General features: G+C 41.0%; 1 non-coding gene across 1 annotated transcript; it reads right to left on the bottom strand.

Annotated features, from left to right (window-relative positions):
• Nucleotides 1–8,383: 8,383 nt before the first annotated feature.
• LOC118489365 lies at nt 8,384–8,490 on the bottom strand. Its single transcript, XR_004887384.1, has one exon. It is a non-coding gene; the product is annotated as a small nucleolar RNA R71 (small nucleolar RNA).
• Nucleotides 8,491–10,092: the final 1,602 nt, after the last annotated feature.

The raw sequence follows: 10,092 nt of genomic DNA, 5'->3' as shown, positions 1-10,092 counted from the left end.
GTTCATGTGTAAGTTTTCAATAGGTAAACATGTTACACCCCAAAAGTGGTAAAAGTAAAAAGGGGAAATACGAGTATACTCACAAAGTTTGCATACGTTTTCCGATTATCCAATTGTTGACGAGTAGAGATTTAGAGTCCGAATGTATAAGGGTTAAAGTTCAAGTATGTTTAGAGTCGAGATTCGGTGTTTAAAACAACATAAAAATAAGATATGAGAATAACATGGAAAATAATCATTTAGTACATATGATGCTTGTTCTTGACACTAGGAAACTCGAAGGAGTTTAGATGTTTTCATGGAACAAGGTTCCATTAGAATCGTGACAAGTTATCATAGTCTAGAATGATGTAATCTAGTACCCCGACATATGAACACTAGTTCATCATCAAAGATTCGATTATTCGAATAATATATTTAGGTTATATAATATATGTCCAATAGTTCAAGCATGAGGTAGAAGATTAAAATCTTCATTTTGGTACCTCTAAATGTCATAGAAGTCATGTAGGAGGTAGGAAGATCAAGTCTTCCATTTAGGCACCTCTATGTGTTCACCACTACACTTGATGTAAAAAAAACAACCAAGGAGGGTCATGAACATACAATAAAGAATAAGAAATATACACACTAACTAAGAGAAATCATCAAATCATGTGAGGATTGTATGTTTGGACAACCCAAGTTGTTCCATAATCACTCATGTATCAAAGACAAAGTTTGACATGACTTGTGGGTTAAAAACCCTAAACAAAACACCAAGTTTATGAGGTTTAATCCTCTGATTTTAAATGTCTCAACCTTATTTTTAAGCTTAACCAACCATGGGATAAGTTGTAAGCATTAGGACATAGGTATGAGATGTGTTGGACACAAGTTGCATAGGTTTAAACAAGTTTTTGATGAACATAAAAACAAACAGAAAGTTTATGGACTATTTCGGGGCATTTCCAGGTCTGATTTCTCCAAGGAGAAGTCTAGGAATCGAACCCCATGATTATACAAGCAAGTAGGAAAAAGAATCGAGTGAATCGGATAAGAATTGAGTGAGTTATGCTCATTTTCGTGAAGGGGTGTCAATCTACTCGAACCCTTGCTTTCAGCTACGGTTTGGTGGATGTTTTGTGAGTTTTTAGGGTTGCAAAAGTGGTAGGGAGGCTGGTTATAAGTGGTATTTATAGGGGGAAGGATTAGGGTTTCAATGGGTTGGGCTTTAGAAGTGTTTAGAAGGGGTTACACCTTGAAACTAGCCCACAAAACCCAACTATATGGGCTGAATTTTGCTGAATTGGGGCTGCCATATTTCTTTATTTTTTATTTTTTTAAAACATTATAATGAGTAATTTTGTTAGTTAAGTTGTGTAATAATGTGCAACAATGTTTCCCCTAACTTGTAACAAGGTGAAATATAAAATAAAACATGATTTAACTAGGTAAAAAGTGTAATGTACAAGTTTTATTTACGAAGCAAGTTCCGTATTTTACAACGATTACAATGAAAGAATGGTTATAAGAACACAAGATTTCCAAATTTAGAATTTCACGTAAGGTTTCTAAATGTAGGAAGTTTGAAAACGCAGGGCGTTACATTGTGATTCGAGATTCCGTGATTTACCGATTTCCTTCCTTGAATCTCTTTTCTTTAGCATAGCTATTAATTTATGTGATCATTATTTTACAAATTATGATCTTCCATACCGTGCTTGAACGATTAAAAAGTAAGTCTCATATTAAGTGTTTTAATTCCAACTTACACCAGATGCTAATTGGTCTAATTGGTTTCTGGTATAACAAATGAGAAATGATAATCAGCATCCCGCCGCAACGCGCGGATTGACGTCTACTACTTTACATATTATAATCTCTAATGTACTTTATTGTAATTATCATAAAGAATTACAGCTATAAGGGGAAGGGGCACATAACCCACGTACCCTAAGTCCCGTCAATCCCTTTGTGTCACGTCACTTGATTCATCCACTACCCTAAACTACTCGATTTAATTAGTGTTGTCATTACCCTCAAATATAGACCCCATCATCTTACCCCCCTCTCTCTTCACACTTAAACTATCGGGTAGTACTTAACAAACCCCATACCTGCCGGCCCCTACCCGCACCACCGGTGACGGTGTTTGGGTGGCGGGTAGGGGTACCCGCTACCCCCTTAACCTGGGCGCCCCGTCCCGTTAATTTAGCTATAGGAATTATATATATCAAATTGTAATTCAAAATTAATCCTAATTCCAGCATTTGTCGTGTATATCAACTGAATTGAGCGATTATGAGATTATGAGTTATTGTGTTCTTTGTTTCTTATATGTTTTCAATCATACAATACTCCTACATGATTAAGTTTCATTGTAATTTATTTTTTCGAATGGCTAAACATGAACACCATAGGGATAGAACCTATAACTTCCTACTACCATAAACTCTATCTAACTCACCAACACCAATAGGGTATTTCCAAGTGGATTCTGTTGCAATTCAACTAAAGTTTTGAACAAGAATACAATTAGGTTATTAGTCTAAGGTATCAAAGAATTGTTCTTGAATCAAGTGTTTGCACAAACAATTCCTGTTTGATAAATCAAGACCTCAAAACAAATTTTGAGGTTTCCATTTTAGTAAAATGGAGAATCCTGACAATGGCTCAACAAACAAGCCTAAAAGATTTGTCTGATAAATGTTATTCTTTTTCTGTACACCAAATTTTATAAAATGCTTCCCCATGCCCAGGTTTAAATTCGAGACCTTCCCTTCGCGCCAACTCAAAGTTCACGAACGGAACTACACTAGGCACGATTTAGAGCTGGGAGCTGTTGTTTTCGCGCTTAAGATATGGCGACACTACCTGTACGGTACCAAGTGCACTATCTACACCGATCATAGGAGTCTCGAGCATATCTTCAAGCAGAAGGAATTGAACATGCGTCAACGACGATGGGTTGAACTGCTGAATGATTACGAATGTGCCATCAAGTACCATCCAGGCAAAGCCAATGTGGTGGCTGACGCCCTAAGTCGAAAAGACACTACGCCTAGACGCGTACGAGCATTACAACTTACTATCCAGTCTAGTCTTCCTTCCCAGATACGAGATGCTCAGGTAGAAGCATTGAAACCAGAAAACGTCAGGGCTGAAGCCCTACGCGGCTCAAGGCAACGATTAGAACAAAGGGAAGACGACGCCTACTATGTAACGGGACGTATTTGGATCCCACTCTATGGCAACTTACGCGAGCTTGTAATGGATGAAGCTCATAAGTCTCGCTACTCAGTACATCCTGGTTCAGATAAGATGTACCATGATCTTAGGACTACGTATTGGTGGCCTAGCATGAAAGCCCACATAGCAACTTACGTTAGCAAGTGTTTGACTTGTGCGAGAGTCAAGACGGAATACCAGAAACCATCAGGCCTACTTCAGCAACCAAGGATACCACAATGGAAATGGGAAGAAATCTCCATGGATTTTGTTACTGGCCTGCCTAGATCCCAGCGTGGAAACGATACTATTTGGGTGATCGTGGATCGACTCACAAAGTCTGCTCACTTTTTGGCTATCAAGGAAATAGACAAGTTCTCAACTTTAGCAGACGTTTACTTGAAGGAAGTAGTCTCGAGGCACGGGGTGCCCACCTCTATTATTTCTGATCGTGATGCACGATTTACGTCAGAACTGTGGCAAGCAATGCACAAATCCTTTGGCTCACGATTAGACATGAGCACAGCTTATCACCCTCAGACGGATGGGCAGTCTGAGTGCACTATTCAAACCCTAGAAGACATGCTTCGGGCATGTGTTATCGATTTCGGCAACAGCTGGGAAAAACATCTCCCTTTGGTGGAGTTTTCATATAACAACGGTTACCACACCAACATTCAAGCCGCTCCATTTGAGGCATTGTACGGGCGTAAATGCCGATCACCTCTTTGTTGGGCAGAGGTGGGTGATAGTCAGATCACAGGTCCAGAAATGGTAGTAGATGCAACGGAAAGAATTGCTCAAATACGGCAACGCATGGCGGCAGCTCGTGACCGTCAGAAAAGCTACGCGGATAGCGCAGGAAACCACTCGAGTTCCAGGTTGGGGATCGAGTGCTACTCAAAGTCTCACCTTGGAAAGGTGTAGTTCGTTTTGGCAAACGAGGCAAGCTTAATCCGCGGTATGTCGGACCGTTTGAAATCATAGAAAGAATAGGCAAAGTGGCCTACAAACTGAACCTACCAGCAGAACTTGGTGCAGTTCACAACGTTTTCCACGTGTCGAATCTGAAGAAGTGTCTGTCAGATGAGACCCTCATAGTTCCTTTGAAGGAGCTCACTATCGACGATCAGTTTCGATTCGTCGAGGAACCAGTTGAAATCACGGATCATGATGTTAAAGTCCTCAAGCACACTATAATACCTCTTGTTCGAGTTTGTTGGAACTCCCGTCGTGGCCCAGAGTTCACCTAGGAACGCGAAGATCAAATGAAGCAAAAGTATCCCCAATTGTTCGCAAACAGTACAACCACTGCTGAGGCTGAAGCTACTGCGGAATTTCGGGACGAAATTCCAAACCAACGGGGGAAGGATGTGACACCCCAGGAAAACCAGGAAAACCACGCAACTTAACTAGCTGCCTCAGTGAGTACGTACCAAATTTCGGGACGAAATTTCTTTCAACTTGGGGATAATGTGACAACTCGTATTTCAAATCTCTCTTTGTACTTAGTGTAACTTGTTTGAACGATTTATGATTATGTGAACTTAAATGATTAATTGAATGTTATATTGTTATGTTATGTTATGTGTTATTATTTGAACCAATCGCACAACACTCAACTCGATCGCACAAGTCCTATTGGGCTCCACCCTTTTGTGTACTTGAAACCCGAACCAAGGGCAGCCCAAGGAAGGGTTCGGCCCACTCCCTTTTATACGCATACAAGCACTCATGTGTGGGGTTGCTTCTCATTTGTTACAAAACAAGAAAACACACAAAACCCTAATACCTCTCATTCTCTCCCTCTCAAACCCGACGGTAACATCTTCCCTCTATCGAAGATCTTCTTGTTCGAGTTAATCCTTATTCTACCTTAACCGGTTAGTGTTCACTATCGTTGGCATAGTACAAGATGTTCCGATTGTTATGATTTCAGGTTAATTTAAATTGTGATTGTTATGATCTCGTATGATAGTAGGGTTTCGGTTAATGAAATAGTTAATGTTAGAACTTCATGAGACTTAGTACAAACGACTTGTTAGAATGTTAATTTGATAATTGATGAAACAAGGTGTGTTGATGATGTGTGTAAAATGCAACATATAAATTACATCAAATAAGGCATAAAACTAACCCTTTTTAAGTACTAATGTTGGAAAAAGAGTGTTTTTTGTCTTCCTTTTGTATTTTCAGGATGAAATGAGCTCAAATTCACAAAAGAAGCAAAAAGACAGCTAATTCTAACATAAATACAAGAAAAGGAACAAAAGTAGATTGCTCGAACCCTCAACGGCATCCTCCCAAGCAAAGAAAAGAAAACAGAAGCCTGAACACGCCCCGTGCTCAGCCAGCTCGGGGCCGTGCCCACGAAGCAGCAGAAAAGACAAACCTGTAGAAGCTTCTATTGCCCACCACGGGGCCGTGTCCAGTGAGCACGGGGGCGTGGCGAAAGTACAGCAGGCGCATTAATTGTAATTGCGAATTACAATTAATGAAGAGAGAGAGTGTCAGACGGGCACGGGGGCGTGTCCAGCGGACACGGGGCCGTGCCCAGCCTTCTGTTCAGCCTATAAATAGGAGTGCTTGGTTTCATTCCAACTCATCCCTTGGCACACCACCTCTCTCACACTTCATCCACCACCCACCACCACCATAACACCATCATCCACCACCATCATCCATTGTCCATCGTAGAGTGTGTGAGTCGTCTCGGGATCCAAGATTGATAGTAAGAGTTCTTGACAATCAAGGCCATGTTTGCCTAAGTCTCTTACATCACTTGGTGAAGACAAGTGTTTAGTATAATACTTTTTATTTTTAATCTTTTGCACTTTTTATTTGGTATTGTATTAATGACTTTAATAACTAGTTGCTTATGTTGAAGGTGATCTTTCCTTATCGTTTGTCCGTGGTGTCTTGGCATTATTTTACTGTCTATATAAAATAAAAGATTTTCACCATTCATATCTCCACGGTCTATATGGAGGTATGTTGGCTACCTGGTCGGGGGTTAAGGGAACGGTTTGGTAAGGGTCTTGCCCTTGTTCAGCGTTTAGAGGTCCTGCAAGGGACCTGGGTCAAATTTAGTAGGATCTCCTTCAATGCCCATAGGTATTGGATGGCGGGGATCCAAACTCTTTGACCCCCTCATAAGTTAACTACTATTAATACTATAACCCGGCTATTTAGGACTGTATCCCTGCTGACTCAGACTACTTAGCCGAGGGTAACGTCACCGCCAAAAGCGGGGCCTACCATAATTTGCATTAATAACTTAATTCATTATCTTCCAATAATCCAACCTTTTAGGATTGTGTCCTTGCTAACTCAAACTACTGGGTTGAGGGTAACGTCGCCTTCAAAAGAGGGGCCTACTACAATAACTAAGATAATCTCTTAAACAGGTGCAAAAGTGCGAAAATAATCAAAGGTCATACTAATACACGAGTCGGATCCAAGTGATTCATCTTGTCTATCTGTTTTTATTTTATTTTTATTTTTCAGCATTTAGTTAGTTTTTATTTTCTTAGTTTAAAAACATTTTCTAACTTTTTGATTTGATTAGACGTTGAGGATAAACCGGTACTAAAAGCTCTTGTGTCCTTGGACGACCTCGGTATCTTACCAACACTATACTACGTCCACGATGGGTGCACTTGCCCATATGTGTGTTTAGTGTTAGTAAATATCGTGTATTATAAATTTAAAACTTGGCTAAAGGTGTAAAAAGGGCTTAATTATATATCTAAATTATATACACTACACACGCATCAGTTGATATGTTAATCGAACCGAACTTGTGTCAATCGGGTGTGATATGCCTATATTCGAATGATTGTTGTGCTGGTAGGATGCATGCTAGTAATCAAGTTCATGAGCCGTGTTGATGATTATGATCGATGTTTATGTTTAGAATATGATTAGGGTTTATATGAATTAATGAAGATTTGCTTGGTTTGATTGAGATTATGCATGATTGAAACTGGTAGCATTGACTGATTGAATGGAAGTTTGGAAACTTTTGATTGATTGTAACCGAATAGCATAATATCCGGATAAGTAAAACGAATCGCACATGTTCTCTCTCGATCGCACAAGATCAGATCATACAAGATCTGATCGCACAAGTTCAGTCGCACAAGATTAGTACAACTGACTAAACACAGCGTACGACACAGCTTTTGCATGATCTCACAAGACCTTGTGGATCGCACAAGATAGTGCTGATCGCACAAGGCTTGGGCCATACACACACTATTATACGGTTGGGCCTCAAAGCCCAAATCATAATCGCACAAGTTAACTGGATCGCACAAGTCCGTCCGGACCGCACAAGACTCCTGTACGTTATTGGGCCGTATGCATGTAGGACTACTTTTATTATATTGGGCCGGGCAGTGTTTGGGTTCGACGATCCACTCGTACAAGATGTTAGTGGACTTACTATTCAGCCCAATACATTCTAACCGCAGAAGTTTGGACTTCACGTTTGTAACTAATGTACTTGATTGTTTATGTGTTTGCCATGATATATACGTGTTAGTAATCTGTTAACTTATGTGTGAGCATACATGCATTACTTGAACCTAGACCTGGCTTGTATGGTGAACCTTCTGACCAGCATTCTTTTCTGTTTTTATTGCAGTACTTGGAACCAGACGCCAATCTTACATAGTGTATGAGCTCCAGTTATAATAAGGACATAAAAGAACCTCTAGAAGAACCCGAACGCTTTCTCAGAAAAAGACTAAAAGCTAAAAACCAAGAGAAAGTTTCGGGTGATCCACCTCCAATGGCGGACCAACGTACCCTCATGGATTACCTACGACCCACCGTAGGTAACCTAGGCGCTGCTATCAATGCACCGAATGTTGAAGCTAATAACTTCGAACTTCGACCGCACTTGATACAAATGCTCCAAAACTCCGCAACCTTCCATGGGCTTGCGGACGAGGATCCCCATCTACATATTACTAATTTCTTAGAAATATGTGATACCTTTCGGATCAATGGAGCATCAAATGACGCCATCCGCCTCCGAATGTTTCCTTTCTCACTAAAAGACCGAGCGAAAGCTTGGCTCAACGCTCTCCCAGCTGGATCGGTAAACACCTGGGATGAACTAGCCCAAAAATTTCTATATAAGTATTTCCCTCCCGCTAAAACGGCTAAATTAATGACTGAAATTAATACATATTCACATGAGGACGGGGAATCCTTATATGAAACTTGGGAAAGGTTCAAGGAGTTATTACGCAAGTGTCCACATCATGGCCTTGCGATATGGCAACAAGTATCCACTTTCTATAATGGACTGTTGCCACACACAAGGCAGACACTTGATTCTAGCTCCGGGGGACTTTTAGGTAATCGACGCCCGCATGAAATATATAACCAAATTGAGGAAATTGCTCAAACCAATTTTCAATGGCACACCCCCGAGGCAATAAATCTATTGCCCCGGGCGCCCATAAGGTCGATGAAAGCACTTCTTTACAAGCCCAAATCGAGGCTCTTTCTTCAAAAATAAAAAAATTAGAAATGACAAAAACAGTCTCGGTTATGGCTTGTGAAGGGTGTGGTGGGCCACATGAAAATTGGAGTTGTATGAAATAAACGGACGATCAACAAGAATCAGTAAGCTACATTGATAATAGACCTAGGCCGTCGGGTCCTCCAACGGGAACTTACAACCAAGGATGGCGAAACCACCCAAACCTTGGTTGGAGAGAACCCGACAATAGTAGTAACCAACAAACCCAACGAACAAACTTTCAACAACCAAGAAATGAGTCACAAAATTTCACTCAACAACAAAGTGGACGAGAAAGGCTTGAAGATACTGTATCTCGCCTCATCTCCGACACTGAAAAGAAAAACTCGGAAAGATTTCTACAATTAGAATCAAATTTTAGAAATCAACAAGCTAGTATTCAAAACACAGAAAAACAATTAAATCAAATAGCTCAAAATTTTGCCGAGAGACCGCAAGGCGCATTACCTAGCAATACCGAAACAAACCCAAAAGCGCAAGTTCATCTCATCACGCTACGAAACCGCACCGTAGGGCCTGCAGAAGCGCCGCCGCCGACAGAAGAAACGGTACCCACACCTCTGCAGGAAAAGAACTCCCCTCCGTCACCAGAGCCTACCAAGGCTCCTCGAGTTCTGTACCCCGGTAGGTTAATTCGTCAAAAGACCAATGAGCAATTCGCGAAGTTCGAAAGTCTATTAAAGCAATTGCATGTCAATATTCCTTTTATTGAGGTCCTAACCCAAATGCCCAAATACTCTAAGTTCACGAGGGACTTCCTCACTCATAAAAAGAAAATTGAAAATTTGCAATTAGTCAATTTAGGCGAAGAATGCTCAGCCCTCGTACTCAATATACTTCCCCAAAAGAAAATCGATCCCGGAAGCTTCACGATTCCTTGCTCAATCGGGGAGTCCCCCGTTCGTAATGCACTAGCCGACCTTGGGGCTAGCATTAACCTCATGCCCTCATCAATGTTTAAAAGACTCGGCCTAGGAACAACGAGTCCTACAAAAATGAGCATAAAACTTGCTGATCGATCCTTCAAATTCCCGCAAGGTGTCATTGAAAATGTCTTGGTAAAGGTGAGCAAATTCGTCTACCCAGCCGACTTTGTCATACTCGATATGGAGGAAGACACCGAGGTCCCCCTCATACTAGGGAGACCATTTCTTGCCACCGCACAAGCGGTGGTAGATATGAATGACGGAACACTCACTTTGAGGTATGGGGATGATGAAGTAAAATTCGGAGTTGGGAAGAGAATAGAGGACGACGACCCGGTCAACTACATGAAGGTTATTGATTCAATTTTGGATGCTACTCTCCGACGGTGTAACATGGGA

The sequence above is a fragment of the Helianthus annuus genome, chromosome 17 (genome assembly GCF_002127325.2).
Source record: "Helianthus annuus cultivar XRQ/B chromosome 17, HanXRQr2.0-SUNRISE, whole genome shotgun sequence".
Taxonomy (NCBI): Eukaryota; Viridiplantae; Streptophyta; class Magnoliopsida; order Asterales; family Asteraceae; genus Helianthus; species Helianthus annuus.
Note: the sequence above shows the minus strand (reverse complement) of the source record. Positions and strands in the feature narration are given on the sequence as shown.